We start from the raw sequence: 25,679 nt of genomic DNA on the forward strand, positions 1-25,679 counted from the left end.
TAATGTTAACATTAAACTTCACAGGACAATGCTTATGGATGAACTGATAACACAGTTCAAAGATCCCAGCTTGCTCACCTGCCCTTTGAAATTTAGTTTTATTGATGAAATAGGAGCAGATGCAGATGGAGTTTCTGCTCTGGGAATCGTCCTCCTGTTGATTCCCAGAGTCTATTCTGTTCTTTCTGGACAGAGTTTTTAGACAGTGCTGCTGAAGGGCAAGACATGAGAGTTCCATTACTTTCCCCAAAGTGGCAGGAGGAAGAATGGAAATCTGTTGGACGAATCCTTGTAAAGGGGTTCCTAGACCATGGCTATTTCCCTAGCCGCCTTGCACCAGCTTTCACAGTGGCGCTGGTTTTTGGTGAGCACTTGGTGTCACCTGACTTGCTATTTGAGTCACTCCTCTTTTACATCAGTCCAGAAGAGAGAGATCTTGTGAACAAGGCTTTGCTGGAGGATCTTCTTGGTGAAGAGCATGAGGAACTGCTTGATTTATTAGATCGTGTGGCTGCTAAATTTATCCCAACAAGAGAAAACTTGAAAGCTGTGCTTTTAAATGTTGCACATAAGCTGATCATTCAACAACCAAAATATGCTCTTGATAAAATGTCAGAAGTTTCAAGAACAACATTTGCACATGTTTTCAAGAGCCAACTAAAAATTCAAGAAATGTATGAAAACATGAAACCTACAGCAAGAAAGGTTCTGAAAGTATTAGATGCTAATCCTACTACACAAGCTGAGAGCCAGAGTCTGAGGTACTTACAGCAGTACATCATAGGACTGGATCAGGCAGGTCTCAGAAGGTTTTTGCGATTTACAACTGGCTCAGATGTGCTTTGTGCTACTAAAATCGAAGTTCTCTTCACATCCTTAAACGGAGTAGCACGGCGGCTAGTAGCACATACATGTGGTCCAGTTCTGGAGCTACCTTGGACATACTTGTCCTTCCCAGAGCTGCGTGTGGAGCTCAACAATATACTGCGGAGAAACACGTGCTATGTTATGAACATTGCGTAATATAACAAATAAGGTGCCTGTTGAAATCTTTTTTTTTATGTTGAAATCTTTTACAGAAATAAAAGAAATGTGCAAAAATGAATCTTAAGTGTTTTGGTAATGTTTTGGTTATTACTATGTAACATATTCCAAAAGAAGTTTTTTCATTTGACTTAAGAATAGAGACAATATCAGGAGAATGTACAAATGCGATGTACCACTATAAAATTCACATTCAACAGTTTTACTTATTGATGCCAATGGAAAAAATCCCTTATTGAGAAGGAAGACTGGTTAAAAGAATACTGTGAAAGACAAGCATTTGAGGTAACATTAACACTGTTCATAAAATTTTCATAAAAAGATTTTCAAAGTTAAGCAGGTTAAGCTTGAAGAATGCGTCTACATATCTTTTTTTCTTTTTACAGGGCAGTGTTATATGTTATATTCCTTTCTGGTTTGATGTTCATTAAGCACAATGATGTCCTGGTTCACAACAAAAGTGTTTTTGTACTCGTTTTTAATGTATGTGAAGTATCTCATGTTCACTTTTGAAATTTGGTTTTTCAGATTTAAAACATATCTGCTCAGCAGTTTTGCACTTGGATGGAGAGAACCTCCTCCCAAAAGGACATTTCAGAGCACTTGTTAAATGCATGTTTTGTTTACCATGTCAAGCACATGTTGCAACATTTCTGAATGTTATGAGGAAAAGAACAAATATGTTGGTTTGATCACCTAAATTGTTTATTTTGTGATGATTAAAACATTACACATTCAACATGAGTCCTTGAGTTTTTCAACTTTTTATCATAGCTGCATTTCCAGATTAGTTATCAGTTTAAAATTGACCTCAGTCACCAGTTACAGAGAACTTCAAGGAAGGTTTTGGTGTTAGACATAATGAAAAGTATATTTTATGTATTTACTGAGGTGGGGTGTGGTTTAGAAATTGGACCAAATTTGAATAGGTTGTGTACTGTATGATAGATTTAACAATTTTAATGACATTTTCAAAATTGTTCTCCAACAGGTACACTTAAATGTATATTATGTAGAATTTACATATCTAAATATCTTACACATTTATGAGAAAACTGAGTAAACCTAGATCCATATCTTACTAAAATTCCACTGCTCTTATGTCGTAGCATTTTTTCAGTCATACACAACAGCAAAAAGTTTCAAAGTTCTCTAAACAAAAAATATGAAGGTGCATGAAAGGACAATATGACACCAATTATGAGTACACAGAAGTTAATTTTAAAAAAAGCAGGAAACTGTTGATTTGAACCAGTGTTGCATGTCTGACAAGTTTGAACGTATGGAAGCTCTTAAAAATAGATACAGTTGCTTCATTTGGTGTGGTCGGTGCATGAAGAAAGTTTTCTGTCATCGGGAGGCAGGATAGTGAGAAGACGGTTTCATCACGTGTATGGTCCTCTCTGAAGACAATGTGCTTTGCAAGTTGCCACTGCTTGCTCGGAAACTTGCTTCAAATAATCTTGTCCACCAAAAAGCTGCGGGAGGGTATACATCATGCATGGTCGGCCACTTGGAGCAATCTCATTTCTGCTCTGACGAATGATGTGAGTGTTCCATAAATGAACAACATTTTGAAGCTCTTCCTGAAAGGCAAGCAAAAACAAACATGTTTATACACTACATATCCCTTATTTAAAAGCATATCCTTATCATATATAATTTTCTCTGTCAAATACATGCCCACACCTCAATGATCTTCAAACAGGTGAAAAGAATCAGCTGCTTGTCCAAGAAGTCCCCAGTGAAATCATCTGAATCCTTCAGTTTTTGAAAAACGTTAATCCTGTACTGTGCATGGTGTTTCCTTAAGAAAGCCCACCAGCTCTCTATTCGCTGATTGTGAGTGCTGGATCCTAAAATGAAGCAATTTCTGGCATAGCTGTGATCATGATCAAGGCATAAAAATCTTTGAATGTCTTCCATTGTACCGTTCTCTGTCCCCATGTCTGTACGGACTCTGGCTGCAGTAACACCTCTTTTCTCAACTTCTGAAATGAAATATCCAGCAATAATTTTAGGATTACTGTTTGTAGAGTATGCATGAAGCCAGATAACCATTCTGAAAAACCCATCCACAGCCCCATTCACACAAATTTCATATGGTATCAGTTTATCATAAGAGTCCACAAGCCAAATAAAGTTTGGTCCAGGATTACAATACAGTCAACGACGGAGACGATTACGTTGTCTCAACTCAACACCTCTGGGATCCAGAATTTTGATTAAGTGTCTCACTGTGTTCTGGGTGACAACAAATCCCTCCTGTATACATCTAAGATGTTGCAGTTTGTATCCATTAAGTTGACCATAAGTCTGCAGTTGTCCAATAAGAAATAATGCAATGTCAAGAATGTCACTTTAGTTTTTTCTTCTGTGAAGTCTCAGTGTTGACAAGATTCTTCGAAGAGTCCGAAGGCTGATTATTATTCCATCAACAGTGCTGAGTGAAAGCAGTATTTCTCTATGGTTTAACCCCATTGAAAAGTACACTTTAATTAGAGAATGCAAATGTCCTCTATCTGCATCCATGAAGGAAGTCAGTCAGTAGGTTTTCTTAATCCTGCCTTTGATACTGTTGATCATGGGATCCTTTTGCACAGACTCCAAGACTGGGTTGGCATCTCTGGATCTGCCCTAAGTTGGCTCAAGTCTTATCTAGAAGACAGGAAAGAATTTGTTGAAATTGGGAGTTGTGTCTCAGACTACATGGCCTTGACTTGTGGACCGCTTCTGTTCAACCTCTACATGCTGCCACTAGGGCAGTTAATACGCAGTAATAACATATCTTATCACAACTATGCAGATGATACTCTATGTGTCACTGACAACAGGTGAATATGGGCCGGGGGATTCACTCACCCACTGCCTCCAACAGATCTGTGCGTGGATGCAGAACAACTTTCTCCAGCTAAATTCAAACAAGACCAAAGTTATTATTTTTGGCCCACAGAAACAAAGAGAAAGTGTCAGCAGCTACCTTCATTCTCTGTCTCTTAAACCCTCAACTCAAGTCAGAAATCTAGAGGTAATCATGGACTCTGACCTGAACTTTAACAGCCATATCAAGTCAGTAACATCAGCGGCATCTGAAAAACATTGACAAAATCAAAAACATAGTGTCAAAGCCAGACCTGGAGATACTTATCCATGCATTTGTCTCCAGTAGGTTAGACTACTGTAACGGCCTGCTCACCGGCCTCTCCAAACGAGCCGTAAAACAGCTTCAGTACATCCAGAATGCTGCTGCTCGAGTCCTGACCAGAACCAGGAAGTATGATCACATTAGTCCTGTGCTCAGGTCTCTGCACTGGCTCCCTGTACCTCAAAGAATAGACTTCAAAGCAGCTCTGCTTGTGTACAAGTCTCTCCATGGCCACGCACCAAAGTACATCTCTGACATGTTAGTGCCATATGAACCATCTCGTACTCTGAGGACCTCAGGGGCCGGCCTCCTGTTGATTCCCAGAGTCAGAACTAAACAAGGGGAATCAGCTTTTCAATATTCTGCAGCTAAAATCTGGAACAGCCTCCCTGAAGTCGTAAGACAGGCTTCTTCTGTGTTCGTGTTCAAATCTAGACTTAAAACATTTCTGTTTAGCCGTGTATATGACTGAAAGGTCCTATCTGCACTTTTCTTTCCTTTTCTTCTTTTATTTTTAAATCAATTTTCAAATTTTTTCTTTTCTTTTAAAGTAAATTTTACGTTGATTATTTCTATGATGTATTGTGATTTTAATGCATTTTTCTCTTTTGTGAAGCACCTTGAATTACTTTGTGTACGAATTGTGCTATACAAATAAACTTGCCTTGCCTTGCCTAATCCTCTCAAAATCTTCAGGTAGTGTTTCTGCGGCTGAACAGCCATCATCCACGTATCCAGCCTCAGAGATGTCAATCTGTAAAAACAACAAAATTATTGTTGCTATGTTTTTTCTTTTTTAAATACCAGTTTAAATAAGTGATTTTACTGAACTTTTCTACATGTTAAGCTGCACACAAAGTTTCCCTTTGTTTTTGAAAGAAATGTCAGCAGTTCAAGTCTTCAAAATTTAAAGTTACTTGAAAATAGGCACGGTGAATTTTAAGAGGTTAAATATTAATTCAAATAAGTATGCATTCCAAAACGTAAAATAGAACCTTGTTTTCTCTGCATCTTTTGACGGATTACTGATACAGCCATCATCCTGTTCCTCTCGAGCGCGTCTAAAAAGCGCATGTATACGTGCATCACACCAACAGGACACGCTTTTGCTCCAGTTGTGGTTTTTACACATAGTAACGAACATAACTTGTTGGCATGGCTTATGTTATGATGAAGCTAATAATAAAATCGTTTTCACTCACTTGCTTGTGAATGCTATAAGCATAAAGTTCTGCATGATTAACTACTTGATGTTGACACCTAGTAAATTGTAAATAATCATGCTAAACTCGTCATTTCTGCAGGATAAAAGTATACACTATGATTAGCTTAGGATAAAAGCATAAATCGAAGTGTACTTTGTAATATTTTGATATACGTTTATCCTACTGCACTCGAATGCATCTCCGTTACGGTAAAGTGTTGATTGGTAGATGTATTGACAAATAGCCGCGGTTACATGGGCAAAATATCTTGATTAGATCATTGGTCGGGTTAAAATTCACCCGTGCCCATGGGCACAGAAAACCTTTTCCCGATTAGAACAAACGTTCCCATGGCTCACACTTTCGGTCGGAATGAATCATTTGGGCATGCGCAGTAGTGTAAAAAAAGCCCCGGATGAGGAAAGGTCCCGTTGTAAACAAACAGCTGCCACAGACATTAATGCAGCAGCTTGGTAACAAACGAGACGATCTTCCAAATGTGCTTTTATTACTGTTGTGAATATTATGAAACGCCTGTTCGCTCATCGTTTTATTTGATCCGTGTGGTCAGTGCTTTTTTTGTGGAAGAACGGAGCTGGTAGAAGGGTTAGGGCAGGTCTAATAAACACGGGCTAACAACATTAGCCTTGTTTGATGAACATAAATCCATGCGAGAAACGCTGCAATCTGCGTCTTGGCTGCACGTAAATGTGTGGGAATAACAACAGCCTTTATTTTGTTGGGACACGACTGGAAACACAAATCCATGTGATTGTTTGAAGAGTTTCTAAGGACTGAGCGACATTTATTTCTGCTCTGAAAAGTTCACACGCCGCCCCAAAGCTCAACGTTATTAATCTGGCTGTTCTGCTCACTCAGGTGCCAGTGGACTGAGTGAGCGTCGGGGGGGTGGGGGGGGTGGGGGGCACGAAGCGCTCCTTCCCCGCATCTCCCTCGTGAGGGGTGTAAGAGAGGCAAAAAGCCAGCGGGGCGAGAGCGGAGCGGTGCTTTTCACAGGCTACCGCAGAGCAGCTGGTCGATCCCGTATGCGCTCCAAAGCTTTTTCTCAGCGAAGCACCATCTATGCGTGACGTAAACCAGAGCAGTAGCGACTGCTACCCTATGTTAATAAAAGAAGTTAACACAGCACGTCCGTAATGAAGAAAGTCATTCCCTGCAACTCTAAAACAAAACATACTTAAGTTAACGAGGTCTTGGTCTCAGGTCTACGCAGTACACGGCAGGCTCATTCAGTAACAAAAAACTAAATTAAATCGATATGAAACTCACGTAAACTATGTTTTTCACAAGTATAACTTACTTTGTCATTCCTCATGGTGGAAATTCTGTCCTCCGACACATTTCTATCCGTTAAAAAGGAATAAAGAGGCTCCTGCTGATTCTCCATCTTCTCCCTCAGTTCCATCAAGACGAGAATGAAATGTCCCGCGAGAAGGTGACGTTTTACTGTAAACAACTATTTCGTTATAATGTTATACGTTTCTCGTTATTACGAGAAACGTTCTCGTTATTACGAGAAACGTATCACGTTATAACGAGATTCTCGTAATAACGAGAAGCTGTTCCAAAAACTTTTTCCGCGGTGGCAGCTCAGAGCTTCCGTAGTGTCACATACTATCTGTTGAACAGATAAACTTTTTTCAAATCTTTTCTTGAAATCACAGCTAATTCAGCTTGCAAAAGACTTTTTTCAACAGTTCTTCTGTCTTTTTCTTTTCATTCTTTGCTCTCTCTTGTTTCTTTTTCTATCCATAGCTCACAGCTTTCATGATGCTGGTAGCACTAACAGCTCATGAATGGTGATGGTAAAAATGTGTATTTACTCCTTTGTTGCACTGAAAAGGGTAAAAACAAAATTCACCTTATACTTTTAGAGAAGCATTCCCTGTGGCAGCAAATAGATAGAAAACAGCAATGAGCCCAGAACCGACCCCTGAGAAACTTCTCACCTCAATGGGTAACACTTGGATGAGTGAGGGCCCATACTAGCAAAGAATTACCTGTCTGCAAGTTAATACTAAATACAGTGCTCCCCCAGAAAGCCCCACCCATTGTTCCTGCCAATTAATTAGAATCTGAAAACACAGAAGTTCAAATTGTGGGATCAAAGAGTGTGTGGTTAATGGAGGTGAGTGTAAGCTTATCAGCAGCTTTTTTCTGACAGAAACAGGTATAGGGCTGATTTTGGATGACAGGACAAAGCCAAATAATACAGCTGAATGATCAGAAAAGGCAGCCTTTACTGACCCAAAATAAGTGATTGGAAACCGAAAAGATCCAAGCTCTAAATCCAGCGTATGTCCATTACAGTATGTCGGGTCAGAAACCCACACAGGATTAAAAGAATCCAACACAGTCCCTGAAAAGTGGTTTGTCACACACACATGAATATTAAAATCATCTAAAATCAACACATGCTCATAGCCATGAAAATCGTGCAGCAACTCAGAAAAATCATATAAAAACTTTGGATTAACTTTAGGAGGATGATACGATGAATTAAAAGTCCTAAGAAAGATCAAAAAGAAAACTCAAAAGAGTCAAAAAGAGAAGGTGGTGTAAGGTGTTTAAAAGTTAAAATATAAGTTAAAAACACAAAACAGTTCCCCTCCTCTGACCACAGATCTTGGAAAAATGAGACACAAACAGACATCAGGTAAAACTTTCAGCAAGACACCTGATTGAGCAGGTGGAGAAAGAAAAATGTTCAACCCCCACACTGCGGAAAAACTGACAAAAAGACAAAAACGTTCAACTTTAATACCACATAAAAATCTTAAACTTTCCTGCTGCTAGAGACAAAAAACAAAAAAAAGATCATTCACTTTGTAAGAACAATAACATGTTAACCCAAAAAGTTGTGTTAATGGCTGCAATGTGCTTTGTTCTACACATCTTTTCAACACCAGGTTGCGGGTTTGTTACTGCAACTCTTAAGTAATACTAAAATTTGAGCCTAGCTCTGTTCTTGTTTTCAATGTTAAATGGATCTTTCAGACAGTTGTATTGAGCACTGTTGTCTGGGAAATATTTGAGAAAAGAATCCTTGCAGGGAAGACATGTACAAAGTGAATGATCCTTTATAAAAGTGTTAATAAATCAAATAAAGGATTGCTCCTCCTTGGGGGGAGGGAGGATACGTTCTCCAGGGCCGAAGGCTGATCTTCATTTGGGGTTCACTTCACCTTTAGAACCCTCAAAGCCTCCAGAGCGGGTTAAGCAAAAAAATTAATAACTGTGTCAGTTCTTTACGATGAACTTTCTTTATTACTTTTTTTCTTTACTCCAAAAACTGACTGACTGCGCGTGTAAGCGCTCCACACACTCAAAAGCGCTCTGCCCCCCTCCCTTACTGCAGCATGCGAGTTAAGACACCCTGGTTGCAGCACACACACACACACCACAACACATGCTTTTTTCCATTCTTAATCAAATCTGATCACAGTGGCAGGGAAAGGCAGGTGTAGGTTTCCAATCCGTACTGGTCGTGTGTGCAAAATCTGGGTGGCATTATCGTCTGATGACATAATTATTATTGTTAACGGTGGCTTTACCATTCTTTTAAGGCTTTAAAACCGTCAGAAACAGTTATTACTCTTCAAATGTCACAGGATTAGGTTAATGACTCATGCCCCCCCGAGGTTCCGCCCCACAGTTCGAGAACCACTGTTTTAATCAAAACCTCCTTGGTGTTGAAACCGAGACCACGGCAACAGGTGAGGGTTTGGGGGGGTGCGTTTCCAGCAGATTTGATGGGTTGCTTTTCTTCCAAAAAACTATCACTCTGGTTCTCAGGACTTGTTCCTAAGCTGCCAGGATGAGTGCTTCAGTGCTGTCCTTGTAGGCTAGAATTCAATTATGGCTCTGTGGTACATCCCATGCAGGGGTTTGTCCTCCCATGAGGATCTGTCCTCCAGCACTGCATCCTCTGCTCTCCATTGCCTGATACATTCACTGAGCACACTGTCAGTTGGGGCCTTTAATTTTGCTTGCTTTTGAAGCCTTTAATTTTCTTCACCTCAGACGAAAAGGGAGAACAGCTCCTTAAGGGTCAGTGTTGTCGGACACATAAAATAAGTCGACATAAAGAGTTGTGAAATATCCCTCAGCAATTCTTTGATGAAAAGCTCAATATGAACGCCATAAAAATATTCAAAACTTTTACTAGTCTCCTTGTCAAGAAGCGAAGGGATGATTAGGTGAGAGCTAGAGGCAGTAATGCATGAACACTTCCATGTGGGATAAACGAACAGCTGAACAACAAACTGATAGTAGGGTAAAGACTTTACAATAACACAAAAACATGTTCCTGCCAGAAAAAAGTCGTTCCATTCCAGACAATGCTGTAGATAGATTTCATGTTATTGTTTGATATGCATTTTATTAAACTTCACAGCATTTTTAACAATAATCATTTATTTTGTGGATTCAGCAACATATTCTGAGAAAACTTGTTCCCCGCAAAATGATTGTCATCAAAAATTGTCCCAAAATAAGGTCTACATCAGGGGTCCCCAAATCCAGGCCTCGAGGGCCAGTGTCCTGCTGGTTTTCCAGAAACCCTGCCTCATCTGCTGTTGATTACCTGGACCAGGTTTGTTTAGCCAATGAGGAGCTTCAATGGCAGGTCGGTTGGAAAACATGAGGTTCAGACACCGATACCATCATTACATGTCATACTTAAACCCCTTTTCCTACTTTAATAGGTTGATTCTTGGCATCCATTTATGGAGTTTATTTTATTTACGTTTAATATTAGGTTATATAAAGCTTTTACTTGATATAAAGCTAATGCCTTTGACCGCACTCCAAAACATTTCTGAACAGTCAGGCTGCCAAAATGGAGTTACTTGCTGTACTAATGTTTTACAGTAGACGTTCCACACAATTTAAGTGCATAAACATGGCTTTACCAAAAAAGCTACCTACACAATTTTGCATTCAACTCCTCACAGTGCAATTGGTAGATCCCAACAGGTACTACACAGAAATCATTGTAATGTTATCTATTATGTTGGTTGTTAGAACTTTTCTTGAAAAACAGGATAACCTGGCCCCATTGGAATGATCTAGATGGAATTGGTTTGAAATGATCCAAAATATTGGAATAACCTAAATGAGTAATTTTTTCTTTTAATTAATTTTAGGTGATTTAATATTCACATGGACAATGTCAGCAACACCCTCACCAAAGATTTTACATTCTGTCTGGATAGCTTTGATCTTCAGCAGCACATCAACTTCCCCACCCATAAGAATGGACATGTACTTGACCTTGTTTGCTACTCAAGTGTTCACCCTCTGGACTTTAAACCAGATATTTTCCCTTTTTCAGACCATATGCTGTTATCTTTCAAGGTCAACCTCTCTCCAAAACCAACCTTCCCCATTCTATAACCTTCCGTAAGATTAAAGACATCAACCTGGACAATTTTTCTGTACTCGTCAACAGCTTCCCCCCCACTGAAAGTCATTCCACTCCAGATGAACTACTTTCACATTACAATGGCAACCTCCAAAATCTCCTGGATGATCTTGCTCCACTTAAATCTAGGTCCATAACTTTCACCACTTCTGCACCCTGGTTCACTCCCACTCTCAGACAACTGAAAGCCAAAGGACGACAACTGGAAAGATTATATCGGAAAACTGGTCTTACTGTCCACGAGCAAATGTACACTACTCATATTTCTCATTACAATGATTGTATTTCTGAGGCAAAAATCACTTATTTATCTGGTCTAGTTGTAGCCACAAAAGTATTTAAAATATGGAATTGACATTATGATTAAATTCTGAGTCAAAAACATTTGTTCCCATAACACTGTAAAGTCCTATTTCCGATTTCCTCAGGAAATGTCATTCAGAAATGTGTTGTTATTTTTTTGTTTTTTTGTATTAAGGACACGTCAGCTGTAAGTCATGTGACTGACGGTACCGGGGCCTGATTTGATAAAGGGGACCAAAGTAAGGGGGGGGGGGCAGCGCATCCTGTCGTGACAGGGGAAAAACTTCAGGGAGTCTACGAGAGACCTGAGGAGAAAAAGAAAAAAGAAGCGCATCTAACGCCCGAGGCATCGGATTCCATTTTGGGGATTTGTTTCTGTTTGGACAAACTTGGACAGTCAACCCTTGGGTGAGAGGATTCCTTTTTTCGTTTGGCTATCGTTTCATTGGGAAGAATGCCTACGTGTCTGGAGTGGGAGTGACCGTGAACTTTGAAAAGGAAGACGCTACAGCACGGACATTAACAGGACATTTAAAGAAAACAAATCGGTTTTGAGAGACTAAGGATTATTATATTATTTGGGTTTTTCTATTGTTTGGTTTACTTGTGTTATATAAAAGAATCTGAATAACAAAGAGGAAAAAACTGTTGTGTGTAAATATATCAATTTAAAGAAACTTATTACCCTAAAAAACGTAATGAGCACTATAAATAAATAGATGATCGTTACATATGGTGGCCAGTATGGGGAAAGATTTTTTTTGATATATGTACATGTTTTGTTGAAAAATCATGGAAAGTAGAACAAGTGCGGGTTTGAGTGGCTTGTACAATCCAGATGCTTTGAAAGATCATGAGTCTGTTGATCCGGATTTTACTGTTGGTCAATTTGTAACCATAAGAGAGAAATCTCCAAGTGAAATAACATCTATGTTGGGTTCATTATATTTAGATGATGAAGAGGATGAAAATGAATGTATCGCTCCTGAAGACATCAGACACCGGAAAGCTAAACTACTAAGCAATGTTGAGGTTGTTCATGTTAATGCGGATGATGATGGTGCTAATGCAGTGGATGAGCAACAGTATAGAAGATCAAAGGATCAGGAGGAGCAGAACATAAAAGCTGACCTAAACTGTGTAACCCATGAAGTTGTTGCTTTAAAAGAGCAGGTCCATAACTTAGAAGTAAGACTGAGGGATTCCATTACAAGTTCTTTCAATCGAGAAAGTAATTTCCGAGAATATATTGATGTTTGTTTTGCAAAAATGGAAAATAACCTTATTTCCAAGGTAGAAAAACTGGAAAAAGATGTGGTGAACTGTATGTTAAGAAGGGATTTGAAATGGAAAAACCAACTTAAAAATATTAAGGCGGAGAGCACTCCCATTGCCCGAAGGTCCATAGCCATTTCTACTGAATTACAGTATTCAACTCTTTCTGATGAACCTCGTCTTATAGTGCCTAGTCAGCCTGGTGCAACCCATTTAGACTCCACTCCTACAGTACACAGTCAGCCTGGTGCGACCCCTTTCTACTCCACACCTCCGGTTCGCTTAGACTTTCCCACTTTTGGAACCTCCAGTGAATCTTCAGATGTTGTCAGTTTCATAGAGCAATGCGAAAACTATTTAGACATACGACCATTGTCCAACCATGAATTGATGGGAGCCCTGTCTGCAGTACTGAAAGGACCCGCTCTTAGTTGGTGGAAAGCCACAAAACATCAAATACATGACTGGACGTCTTTTAAAAATGCATTTATGGCTGCCTTTCTCCCTGCTGACTATTTAACAGAAGTAGAGGAGAAATTGAGGACCACAGTCCAAAAGCCAGATCAGTGTCTGAGAGACTTTGCATATGATTACAGAGCTCTATGTCTTAAGTGGAAGCGGGACATGTCAGAAGAGGAGGTTGTGCGACGCATACTAAACAACATCAATCCAAAAGTGGCAGGATGTCTGAGGGGAACGGTCTCTACAGTTGCACAACTTGTGAAAATTGGAGCCATGGTTGAAAAGGACTGTACGGGAGCAAAAGATTATTGGCAGAGACTTCATGCTAATTCTGACAGATTCCCTAAAAAACCTCCTGACAGAAAAGCTAACCAAAAGGGGACAGTAGGTGTCACTGTAGTTCCACAACATACCATTAGAGAGCCAAACCTCTTAATGGTCCCTGTTTCAATCCGAGGGATGCAGGTGGAAGCAGTGGTTGACACTGGTAGTACCTTTACTCTAATGAGAGAGAGCTTGTGGAACCAGTTGACAGGTCCTGAAGAAATATTTCAACTTACAGAAAGACAAAGGTTCGTTATGGCTGATGGAACCGTTCACCAGGAGTTGGGCCATAAGACTCTATGTCTAGAGTGGCATCAGGATCAATGGACAATAAATGTGCATGTGATGGAAGAGCGCCACTTGGCTTTTTCTCTAGTGCTTGGACTGGATTTTCTATCAAAGTCGGGGGCAATTCTTGATATGTCCCGAAACAGTTATGGAGTGAAAACAGATCATGGTTATAAATTCCATGCATTTCTTCATCAGACAGGAGATTTCAGGGAGTGGAAAAAATCCACCATCTCCTCTTGCCTTTCGCCTGTTAGTCTCTACTATGCACTCCAACCGGGGGAGTTTCCTCCTTGTTGGTCGGTTGTGACTGCCACAGACATGTTTCAAACCTGTGACACTGATAACCCTGACAGTTCCAGACTTCTACATAAATTGGTGGAGGACTGGCCAACAGTTACTTCTGGCATTCTTGGGAAAACCACTGTAGAAAAACACACAATCTTCTTACAAGATGAAATCCCAGTGAGATCAAGAGCATATCGGGTTTCTCCTTTCAAAAAAAATGTAATCGAGGAACATGTGGCTAAAATGTTGAAAGATGGCATAATTGAACCATCACAATCAGCCTGGTCCTCTCCTGTAGTCCTTGTAGACAAGCCTGATGGATCCTATAGGTTTTGTGTTGACTACAGAAGAGTAAATGCCAAGACCTTGCCTGATGCTTATCCCATGCCCCTCATTCATGACATCTTGGAATCTATGGATGGTGCATCCTGGTTCAGCACTTTAGATTTGCAATCAGGATATTGGCAGGTGGCTATGGATGAACAGAGTAAGCCACAAACAGCTTTTATAACTTCTATTGGACTTTTCCAGTTCAAATGCATGCCATTTGGATTACGTAATGCGGCAGCCACTTTCCAACGGCTTATGGAAAAAGTGTTAGGAGAACTAAAAGGGAAGTTGTGTTTTGTATATATTGATGACATCATTGTTTATTCTAAAACACAAGAAGACCACCTGAAAGACTTGGCAGAAGTGTTTCACAGACTCCATAGGGCCAACCTCAGTCTCAACATGGAGAAATGTCATTTCTTTAAAAAACAGTTAAGATTTCTTGGTCATGTTGTTTCAGGAGAAGGAGTAGCAGCCGATCCAGCGAAAACACAAGCAATTGCAGAGTTTCCAGTACCAACTGATATAAAATCGCTTCAACGTTTTCTGGGGCTTGCAGGCTGGTATCATAAATTTATTGCAAATTTTTCTGATATTGCGGCTCCTCTTAATCACTTGAAGAAGAAGGGAGTAGAGTGGCACTGGTCTACCGAATGTCAAGCTAGTATGGATGCTTTAAAAAAAGCTCTAATCTCACCACCCATACTAGCACAGCCAGATATGTCACTTCCCTTTCAGGTTCATACAGATGCCAGTGAGGTGGGCCTTGGGGCTATTCTCTCACAGGAGACAAAAGATGGAGAACGTGTTATTGCGTATGCTTCCAGAGGGCTTCGAGGACCTGAAAGAAATTATTCTACCTCAGAAAAGGAATGTTTGGCTGTCGTCTGGGCGGTTGAGAAATGGCGACACTATCTTGAAGGGAAGGAGTTTTCTGTCTACACAGACCATGCTGCATTGTCGTGGGCGTTCAATTGTCCTAAAACAACCTCTCGCTTGACGCGCTGGATTTTACGGTTGCAACAGTTCCACTTCAAGGTCCTCTATAGAAAAGGTTGCCTCAATGTTGCACCAGATGCATTGTCTCGAGGATATACACCCTTGATAATAAAGCCATCTCCTTGCTTTGCTGTCACCCTGAAGAGTCCTTCAGATCTGCCAACCAGTTTAGCAGAAATTGCTCAAGCACAAGATCATGACCCAAAACTTAATGAAATGAAACGGACTCAAAGTGACATCAACACTTCTCCCCAAAGGATCAGTTTTGCAGAACATCAGGGTGTTCTGTATCGCAGAATTCCCTTGCAGAACCAAGGAGAACGGTTCCAATTGGTAGTGCCTCAGGCCTTAGTCCCAGTGTTTCTCCGTTACTTTCATGATAATCCTTTGGGAGGCCATCTTGGACGCCTGAAAACCCTCCTGAAGATCCTGGATGTAGCTTGGTGGCCAAGCGTACGCAAAGATGTCTGGGAACACACCAAGAAATGTGAAACTTGCCAAAAGTACAAACCTGGCAATTGCAAACCTTCGGGTTTATTACAAAACATCACAGTCAACAAACCTGGAGAGATGCTCGGAATAGATCTCATGGGGCCTTTCCCCAGGAGCAAGAAGTCAAACGTATTTCTTCTTGTGGTGGTTGACTACTATTCAAAGTGGGTTGAATTGTTCCCCTTAAGAGATAGTAAAACACCACGAATTATCAAGATTCTGATAGAGGAAATATTCACTAGGTGGGGCGTTCCCCAATATCTGGTGTCTGACCGAGGTCCTCAGTTTACTAGTAGTCTTTTAATTGACCTTTGTAATACATGGGGGGTTGTGCAGAAGTTAACAACTAGTTATCATCCACAAACCAACCTCACCGAACGTGTAAACAGAACATTGAAGACCATGATTGCATCCTTTGTTGGCCAACATCACCATGCTTGGGATCAATGGTTACCTGAGTTTCGTTTTGCTATTAACACCGCCCAACAAGAAACCACAGGAAAGACCCCAGCTGAGCTGGCTCTGGGACGTAATCTTTATGGCCCTCTGCAGAGACTGATTTACAAACCACCTTCTCCCCAACAACAAGCAACCTACAATCTAGTGGAAAGACAACAACAACTGGCTGAGGAGGTTAAACGGAGAGTGGGTGTGCACCAGGCTAGAAATGCTAAGTATTATAATACCCGTAGAAAAGATGCGCACTTTCTGCCGGGAGAATTAGTCTGGGTCAGGTCACATCCTCTTTCTAAAGCTACTGAAAAGTTTTCAGCAAAGTTAGCGACGAAGTGGGAAGGACCAGCAAAAATAATAAAGAAAATAGGGCCAATCAATTACAGAGTTATTTGGGGAGACCCACAAAAGAAAGAAGATACTGTAAATGTGGTAAACCTAAAGACCTATCATGGTGTTTTCCCTTAAAAGCCTTTGGCTGAAGGGGGGGGGTATATGTAGCCACAAAAGTATTTAAAATATGGAATTGACATTATGATTAAATTCTGAGTCAAAAACATTTGTTCCCATAACACTGTAAAGTCCTATTTCCGATTTCCTCAGGAAATGTCATTCAGAAATGTGTTGTTATTTTTTTGTTTTTTTGTATTAAGGACACGTCAGCTGTAAGTCATGTGACTGACGGTACCGGCGCCTGATTTGATAAAGGGGACCAAAGTAAGGGGGGGGGGGGGGGGGGGGGGGGCAGCGCATCCTGTCGTGACAGGGGAAAAACTTCAGGGAGTCTACGAGAGACCTGAGGAGAAAAAGAAAAAAGAAGCGCATCTAACGCCCGAGGCATCGGATTCCATTTTGGGGATTTGTTTCTGTTTGGACAAACTTGAACAGTCAACCCTTGGGTGAGAGGATTCCTTTTTTCGTTTGGCTATCGTTTCATTGGGAAGAATGCCTACGTGTCTGGAGTGGGAGTGACCTTGAACTTTGTAAAGGAAGACGCTACAGCACGGACATTAACAGGACATTTAAAGAAAACAAATCGGTTTTGAGAGACTAAGGATTATTATATTATTTGGGTTTTTCTATTGTTTGGTTTACTTGTGTTATATAAAAGAATCTGAATAACAAAGAGGAAAAAACTGTTGTGTGTAAATATATCAATTTAAAGAAACTTATTACCCTAAAAAACGTAATGAGCACTATAAATAAATAGATGATCGTTACATAGTAAACTCTTCAGTTGGAAACACAAGAGTTCTTTTTTCACTCCTCTCAAAAACAACAACATGCCCAAATGGACCCCCCCCCTCCACGTGTACTCCTCAGATTTTTGTAACTCCTTGGCATAATTTTTCACAACAAAAATTGAGCAGATCCATCAGCAACTTAAGCCGTCTTCAAGTCCAAATTCAATCCGTGCTGCTCTTATTCCCCACACTTCATTTGTTTTCTGCTTTTAACCTCCCATCAGTTGATGAAATTAGTGAAGTCATTCAAAAATCCAACACCTCTTCCTGCCAGCTTGATCCAATACCCACTGCTTTGGTCAAGGCTACTCACCCTTCTCTGTCCCCACTGATCATCAGCATCATTCACGCCACGACCGGAACAGTTCCCACTGCTCTCAAATCAGCAGTAGTCAACCCCATACTAAAAAAGCCTGGTTCAGACCTCACCAACCTCAACAACGTCCGCCCAATATCAAATGTCCCATTCATCCCAAAAAGTCTTGAAAAAACTGTAGCTACTCAACTCCATGCTCACCTCTCCGGCAATAGTTTATACAAACAGCTCCAGTCTGGTTTACGTCCCCTCCACAGCAGAGAAACAGCTCTCCTCAAGATCACTAACGACCTCCTCCTTGCAGCAGATGCTGGTTCCGTCTCCATCCTCCTCCTGCTAGATTTGAGTGTGGGGTTTGACACCATCTCCCACCCCATCCTTCTGGACAGACTTTCCAATATTGGCATCACCAACCTACCCCTTAGCTGGTTCCATTCATATCTCTCAGGTCGCACCCAGTTCATCCGGTTACAATCATTCACCTCTCCTTCTCCCCCTCGGTCACATTTTTCGGAAATACAACATACATTTTCACTGCTATGCCGACGACACCCAGCTCTACATCTCCTTCAAACCTGGCTCTACTATTCCACCTTCTTCCCTCTCCAATTGTCTTTTTGAGGTCAAATCCTGGTGCACGTCAAATTTCCTTAAATTAAATTGCAATAAGACTGGACTTTTCGTTGTTGGCACTAAATCCACTCTTAGCAAAGTTGATAATTTCTCTCTCTCCATCAACAATTCCTCCATATTTCCCTCCCCTCAGGTTAAGAGTCTGGGTGTCCTCCTTGACAGCCCTCTCTCATTCACTGCCCACATCAATAACATCATCCGCTCCGCTTACTTCCATCTGCGTAACATTCGTCGTCTCCGTCCCGCTCTCACTCCTCACTCCACAGCTGTCCTAATCCACAGTCTCATCACTTCCCGTATCGACTACTGTTACTCCCTTCTCTATGGACTTCCTCAAAAAAACCTTCGTAAGCTTCAACTGGTTCAAAACTCAGCTGCTCAAATAATAACCCAAACCCCCTCCATTCACTACATTACACATCTTACAGCAGCTTCATTGCTTACCAGTACCTCACCGGATCACTTACAAAATCCTCATTTTAACCTTCAAAGCCCTCCACAACCTCGCCCCTCCGTATCTCTCAGAGCTCCTAACAGTTGCTATCCCCACTCGCTCCCTCAGATCCTATTCCTCCCTTCGACTGGCTGTTCCACGAACACGTCTAATTACCATGGGGGGGTAGAGCATTCAGCAGCTCTGCCCCACAACTCTGGAACTCCCTCCACTCTGATCTACAAAACATGGACTCAGTCTCTCAGTTTTCCAAACACCTCAAAACTCATCTTTTCCGTCATGCTTTTAGCTCATAATATTGAAATTGCTGTTTTTAAACTGTTAACTTATTTTGTGTTCTGGAGTTTTATTGTTGTGTGTTTTTGTTTTTACATACTTTTGTACTGTGAGGCGACCTTGAGTGCCCAGAAAGGCGCCATATAAATAAAATGTATTGTTATTATTTATTATTATTTTTCTCTTTAAAGACAGAAACTTGGATGAACCCTTGAAACCTAGAGGTTTCTCAATACACTGTTTTGAAAGACTTGTTTTTTTTCCTTTTGTACTTCAAGCAAAAGAGCTTTATGTCATGCTATGCTATGTGTCTTAGCACTGAGTACTAAAATGTGCCAATTTTAGACAAATTTAAAAAAGCATAAAATCTGTGCTCCCTTAGGAAGGAACTCTTCATGGCATATTGATGTACAACCAAGGCACAAGAGCAGGCCTTTGCATACTCCCTTTATGGCAAAAGCAGAGCGACCAGCTATTCATCACAGCTTTGCTGACAAAGCCTCAGAATAAGTAATTTGGAAGTTAACAAGCAGCAGAAGCAGAACAAGCAGATTTACCTCTGCTGACTGCAGGAGGTAAATCGAGCCTCTTGGAGAATGGAGATGAGGCATGGGCAACTGCAAGCATTACAGTAGATGCTGGATCCTATCCCAGCCTCAGTTGGGCAATGGTGGGTTGTATCCTGGACAATTTGCCATTGCATCGCAGGGCTACACATAGACAAACAACGCACACTTACGTTTACACCTAGGGACAATGTAGACGGACCAAATGATCTATGAAGCTTGTTTTGAACTGTAAAAGAGAGGCTACATGCCCGGATCAAACCACTACACCACTGTGAAGCCCTGCCCTTGATTCCAATTGGATGATTTGTTTTTTTTTCATTTGTGTTCCATGTGCTATCCTAGGCCTTTTAACGTTGGGAGTGGGGTCATTTGGACCCCACAAAGCAGTTCTCTGAACCTTTTTTCTTCAATGATTTGTGATCTTCACTGGTGTCCATGGATTACATGAAATCTTTCCACCTTTATCCACCTTTGTCATGGTAGGTAGAACACATCAATGCAAGGGTGGGGTCATCTGGACCCTATAAGAAAGCACAAGGGTTAAGAAAAAAAATAAATAAATCCCTAATCACATGTGTGGATTTTGTTTTGTTGCCAGCACTAAGATCTAGATAAGGACATAGGCATAGTCCATCTGATACTCTGATCAAAGTGTGAAAAAAACAACAACAACTTAATGTTGTTGTTGTTAAGTGTCGGAAACACAAAGCAGCTTTATTGAAGCAAGGAAGAAATCCTAGGAGAACCAACGTTTTCATGAATGACAACCTCACGAAAAGGAATGCCAACATCGCCAGAAGAGTACGTTACTTGAAAAAGCAGGGGAAAATTCAGGGAACCTGGGTGAAAGACTGTAAAATTTATGCCAAACTCTGTGGCTCCCCTGAGCAGTCCAAGGTTGTTCTTATCAGGAGCCTGCAAGATTTGGAAAAATATTTACCCACTACAGTCTAAACAAGAGATACATGAAGATGCTGGTCTTACGAGATGTGGAGACGAACTCTACTATCCATGGCTTCTGAAAAAAACAACACTTTTTCTACAACTATCACACGCAACCACAACTCTCAGAGAGATCTGAATGGTGAGCAAACCGACCTTCAAATATTCAGTGATAATGACAACAACCTTCAAGACATCGACCCTGATCAATTCTTTTCCACTGTTAATATGGACTGCAAATACTACAGCAGAGATGACTTTAAAAACTCTGTTAACCCAGAAGGAAGACTGTCAATCATTCACCTTAACAGCAGAAGCATGTATACCAACTTTGAAGACATCAAGGACTATTTACAGAACATCAGGCATTCCTTTGATATCATAACCATATCTGAGACTTGGTTCAGCCGCGACAAGGACGCTGACTTTGAATTGGAGAACTACGAACTTAACTATGTGAACAGAGTAAACAAAAAAGGTGGAGTCGCAATATATGTGGAAAAAAATATGAGGTTTACGGTAATTGATAAATTTTCTGTCACAGTGGATGGAATACTGGAATGTCTTACAATTGAAATATGTAACAATTCAGGGAAAAATTTCATTATAAGCTGTGTTTATAGGTCGCCAGGGTCAGGCTTAGAAGTGTTTAGTAACTGGATGGAAAAGATGTTTACCTCTCTAAATAACAAACTATTATACATCTGTGGAGACTTATATCGATCTGATAAACCCCAGCAAACATAAAGCAACCGACGACTTTATCAGCAGAATGTATGCTTAAATAATGACTTATCCAGACAAAACTGGAACTCTGTGTACAGAGAGAAAGATGTGGATATTGCTAATAAATGTTTTTTTAGAAACATTTAGCTCACTTTAGAACTGTCCAATTTATAAATTCAAGAAAAAATTTGCCAAATGCCCTTGGTTAACCACCAGTCTACAAAACGCTTGTAAAAAGAAAAGTAACCTCTATAAAAAATTCTTGAAACAGGGGACAAGAGAATCTTAACAAAGATATAAGTCATATAAAAATAAACTAACTGAAATAACACGTTAAGTGAAAATGTGTACTTCAATAATCTACTGAATGAAAATAAATACAACGTAAAGCGAGTTTGGGAAATATTAAAAAACATTATTAAAAATGGGACAAAAAAGCAAACTTATCCAGATTACTTTACAGATGAGAAGGGTCAAAGCTATGACATCAATGTAGCAGCAAACGGTCTCAATAACTACTTTGTAAACGTGGGTCCAGAGTTGGCAGCGGAAATTCCAAAATGCAAAACTAGCAAAGACAATAATCCACCCATCGAAAGGATCCCACACTCAATCTTTCTCTCTGATGTGAACGAAAATGAGCTGATATCAATTGTGAATAATTTCAAGTGTAAAAATTCAAAAGATTGGGAGGATATAGATATGAAGGTGGTGAAAAAAGTCATTTAAAGTGTATCTAAGCCTCTAACATACATATGTAACTTATCATTACGAACTGGGAGATTCCCAAACCAAATGAAAATAGCCAAAGTGATTCCTATCTGTAAGAGTGGAGACAAACACTAATTTACAAACTATAGACCTGTTTCTCTTCTTCCACAATTCTCAAAAATTTTAGAAGAATATTCAATGATAAATTAGCTTTATTTATTGAAAAACATAACATTATAAATGAAAACCAATATGGTTTTAGAGAAAATAGATCAACCTCATTGGCTATCATTGATGCTGTGGAGGAAATCACAAATGCTCTGGACAAAAAGAAATATGCAGCTGGAATTTTTATTGACTTAAAAAAAGCATTTGACTCTCAATCATGACATCCTACTTGACAAACTGGAAGTGTATGTGAAAATAGGACTAGCGCTAACTTGGGTCAAAAGCTATTTAACGGGAAGAAAACAGTTTGTCAAGATTGATGAAACACATACATACATCAGAAACCAAAGAGATAAGTTGTGGTGTCCCACAACGATCAATTCTGGGCCCGCTGCTATTCAATATTTACATAAATGAATAAATACAATGTTTCAAAGCTTATGAAACTCATTATTTGCTGATGACACAAATATATTTTATTCTACAGACCATCATAGGGAACTTATCAATGTGATAAACACAGAGTTAAACAAAATACAATTATGGATGGATTACAACAAATTATCTTTGAACCTAGATAAAACCAAAGTGCTGTTTTTTGGAAACTACAATGCAAATAAAGTTATGAAAAATCTTATAAGGTTCTTCCAGGCAAACTCTCTCCATGTTCGAGATCCAGTGGTGGTATGGTGGTGTCTCCAAATGTCTGACCAGTCCTGCTCAGTTATCCTTATGTTTAATTCTTTTTCCCAGTTATCTTTTACTTTTAAAGTCGTGTTTTTGTCATATTCCATTAAAGATTTATAGAGCATACTAATCAATTTATTATTGTTGTCTTTATACACCTTTGTTATTGTTTGAACTATCCCGCCTTCATCCCCAGAGGAGTCGCTCTGTATTGCTTTCTTATAGTAGTTTCTCATTTGTAAGTATCTGAAAAAATCCTGTTTTTCAAGGTGGAATTGTTTAGTCAAGTTCTCAAAACTCTCCAGCTGTCCGTCCTTTTCTAACAGGCACCATGCTGTTATTCCTTTTGTAGTCCAGTATTTATAAGTTTGATCTTATATTCTGCTGGCTTAAACTGCCTGTCATATGCCACCCATTTTAATTTTTTTGCACTATTTAGGTTTTTGTATTTCTGCAGAAGTTTGAACCATATAGTTAGTGTATGGTTTGTTTTGGGATCTAAATGCCTTTTCTTTGTTTCTTATAACTCTTTATCTCCAATAATGTTTTGAATAGGTTCTTGTAATGTTTCACATTCAATATCTTTCCATTTTTCAGTATAATGGGGGTTACACCAACAGCATAAGTACTGTAATTAATAATAATAATAATAATAATAATACATTTTATTTATAAGGCGCCTTTCTGGGCACTCAAGGTCGCCGCACAGCATGTATACAGTATAAAATACAATAAACACTTAAAACAACAACAGCAATTTAAATAAATACAAAATTAAATAAAAAATATATAAAAAAGTGAAAAGGTTAATGTTAAAGTGAATAGGCCATTTGGAAAAGATGAGTTTTTAGCTTTGATTTGAAATGTGGGAGTGTGTCAGTGTTGCGGAGGTCAGGGGGGAGTGAGTTCCAAAGCCGGGGAGCAGAGCAACTGAATGCCCGGCTCCCCATGGTGACAAAACGGGCAGAAGGGACAGAAAACTGGATAGAGGAAGAGGAGCGGAGGGAGTGAGCAGGTATGGAGACATGAAGGAGGTCAGAGAGATATGGAGGTGCAAGGTTGTGAAAGGCTTTGAATGTGTAGAGCAAGATTTTGTATTGAATGCGGTATGGAATGGGTACCCAGTGAAGCTGTTGAAGGATAGGTGTGATATGGTTGATGGAGGGAGTGCGTGTGATGATACAAGCAGCTGAATTCTGAACCATTTGAAGTTTATGGAGGGTTTTTTGTGAGGCGATGTAGTATTCTTTCAGCTTTGGTGATGCCATACCTCCTTTATTCTTTGGAAGCTGGAGGATGCCGTATTTTATTCTGGATCTTTTATTGTCCCATATGAATCTGGTTATTGTTTTGTCCCACGTTGTAAATTGGGTGTTAGTGACCTGTGCCGGTAGAGCTTGAAATAAAAATAAAAACTGCGACAGCGATGACATTAAACAGGGATTTAAAAAATTGTTTATCACTTTCAGGTGGGGCGTATACATTTACTATTGTCAAAACTGCATCTCCCATTCGTCCTTTAACAACGATGTACTGCCCGTCCTTCCCCTTTATGACTTTGTCAGTCTCAAATTGAGTTTTGCTTGATATCAGATTAGCGACTCCTCATTTACGACTTTGTTTGTATGAACTGTAATATGTATTTCTGAATCCTAGTTTTTTAAGTTTCTCATGTTCTTGATCATTTAGATGGGTTTCTTGCAACAGAGCTAATTGTATATTTTTTTAGTTTTTGCAGGGATATCCCCCTCTTTTGGTGTGGTTAACCCATTCATGGAGTGTCTAGAGGCAGACCCATGGGGGTCTGCCTCTAGACACAAGTCTAGCTTTGTCCAACGTTCCTTCCTCTTCAGTCTGTGAGCTCTGTCTCGGCATTTTTGTTTAAATCGGCTCCATTTGCAGATTCCATGTGGTTATTTCCTCTGGTATTCCTGGAGCCTCTCTTGTGCACGCCGCGCTGTCCCTCCGACCCGCTGCCATCCCTCCGCTGTTTGGGTCCGGTCCGGTCCCCTGCTGTCCCCTCTCGCTGCTTGATGTGTTCAAATCGATCCCTTTCTTCTTGATATCCTGCTCCGCTTCCATCGCGCTTTTATAGCTTTTGACGCCTTCTTTCCAATGAATCCTCAGCCTTGTGTATGGTGTTTGAAACCGGATTCCCTTCTTCTTCAACTTTTTTAATGTCAAAGTATGAGCGCCTTTTTTGTACTATTTCTGCTGGGTAGTCATGGTCAAACTGGATTAGCTGGTTGTCCACTCTTATTTTCTTTTGCCAGGCTTTCTTCAGGATCATTTCTTTATTTTGAAAACTCAGAAAATTGACCACTACCTGCCTCGGGCGCTCGCCTGCTTTGGGCTTCATCGGGGGGGTTCTGTGTGCGCGTTGCATCTGAAGATCAAAGTCTGCCGGTATGAGAAGCTCCTTTTTAAAAAACTCGTTCAGATAGATTAAAACTGAACCCCCTACAACTTCTTCTGCACTAAAAAAAAGACCTGTTGGATTGACATAAAAAAATCATGGACATCGGTTGCGCGCAAAAAAATCATGTTGAACCAATATAATTATTGCACATAATAAAATCATGTTCTACCGTAATGAATGCTTCTTTGTTTCTGCACCTAATAATTTTACATTAACAAACAAGATTTTATTATGTCATTTACCATAATTTTTTCAAACATTTAAAACACTATTATTTGTTTGAAATTACCTACATAGTTCATTTAATTTATAAATTATTTTAATAACATTTAAATTGAAAAATAAAATTGCAATTGCAGATTATTATTTAAAGCAAATACTTTCTTGTGCATTATGACAATCCAATGAACATATGACACTGAACACAAATTTCAGATTTAACTTTTTTATTATCTAAACTTGAAAAATATGTTTACAGTG

The 25,679-nt window shown here is 39.9% G+C and overlaps 1 protein-coding gene across 1 annotated transcript in view; it reads left to right on the forward strand.

Annotated features, from left to right (window-relative positions):
• lsamp (limbic system associated membrane protein) overlaps positions 1–25,679 on the forward strand; it is an 834,470-nt gene that overhangs the window by 352,873 nt on the left and 455,918 nt on the right. The gene's annotated exons all lie outside the window — the stretch shown is intronic.

Source organism: Oryzias latipes, chromosome 13 (genome assembly GCF_053564925.1).
Source record: "Oryzias latipes strain Hd-rR chromosome 13, Olatipes_Hd-rR_3.1".
In the NCBI taxonomy this organism is placed as follows: domain Eukaryota; kingdom Metazoa; phylum Chordata; class Actinopteri; order Beloniformes; family Adrianichthyidae; genus Oryzias; species Oryzias latipes.